The sequence below is a fragment of the Echinops telfairi genome, unplaced genomic scaffold (genome assembly GCF_000313985.2).
Source record: "Echinops telfairi isolate 266 unplaced genomic scaffold, ASM31398v2 ScPeMD7_7457;HRSCAF=8495, whole genome shotgun sequence".
In the NCBI taxonomy this organism is placed as follows: domain Eukaryota; kingdom Metazoa; phylum Chordata; class Mammalia; order Afrosoricida; family Tenrecidae; genus Echinops; species Echinops telfairi.
In genome coordinates this window covers 13,199,381-13,200,489 of record NW_022111357.1, presented here as the reverse complement: position 1 = coordinate 13,200,489, position 1,109 = coordinate 13,199,381, and the positions used below count along the sequence as shown (strand labels likewise).

The 1,109-nt window shown below is 52.3% G+C and overlaps 1 protein-coding gene across 1 annotated transcript in view; it reads left to right on the top strand.

Moving 5' to 3' along the window:
- Window positions 1-1,109, top strand: part of LOC101641417 (antizyme inhibitor 2-like) — an 18,393-nt gene that overhangs the window by 6,561 nt on the left and 10,723 nt on the right.

Genomic DNA, 1,109 nt, shown 5'->3' with positions numbered 1-1,109 from the left:
CTGGCCGTGGTTTGTTTCTTGCCTCTTCTGGGTATGTGCCCAGTAGGGGGATTGCTGGGTCATGTGGTAACTCAATTTCCATCTGTTTTAGATATCACCAAATCGATTTCCATAGTGGCTGTCCATACCTACAGGTCCACCAGCAGTGGATGAGAGTTCCTGTCTCCCCACAGCCCCTCCAACACTTGTTACTTTCTGATTTTTTGAATTGGACCATCTTTGAGGGTGTTAGGTGGTGTCTCATAGTTGTTTTAATTTGCATTGCAAGACTATAACTCTTAATGGGAAGAGAAAGCTCCCATCTTTCTCCCCAAGAGTGATTGGTGGTTTTGAACGGCTGACCTTCATGCTAGCAGCCCAACTCGCAACTAGGACACCACCAGGCTGTAAGAGTAACAGTGAGGTGTTTTATCTACCCATCTCACTTGCTCCTCAGGACTGCTCCTCCAGGGCCCATTTTTCAGATGAGGAAGCAGACGCAGAGCAGAAGTAAGACACAGTTTGTGAGCGGCGAGGTAGCTGACTTCAGGCCCCTGCGCGTAACCACTGTGCTGCGTGAGGAAGCGGTGCCAGGGAAGGGCTGCAGGCAGCCTAGAGGGCCGGATTCCCTGTGCTTCTGCCTGGAGTCCATATGTGCGCTACTCCAGAATTTGAAAACCGTGGGGCACTGGCATCTTTGCCCTCCTTGGATCTCCACCACTTCTTGCCTGGGGAACGGGACGCACAGCAAAGCAGGGTGAAAGGAAGTGTGAGCTTTGTGTTGATTTCCTTCTCGAACTAAGCATCGTGGTGAGCTGGAGCCGCTCCAAGGTCACAGGGTCACCCTAGGTCACAGGGTCACTGTGTGCAGCCTCGGAGCCTGCAAGTAGAGGAAGCCAGAGAGGAGGGTTCTGGGAGGTGACTGGACAGTGAGCGATGCAGGCGGGCTCCGTGTTTTATTCAGAGAGACGTGCAGGGGAGCTTTCAGTCTGCAGTGGAAGGTGAGAGACAGGCAGTTCAGTCCGGCTGGTGTTTGTGAGTGTGGGTTTACTCCCAATTCAACAGTAGGTCTACTGGGTGATCTAAAGATGTCTGGGGCCTCAGATTTCCCAGGGTTGTTCTTTGTGTGT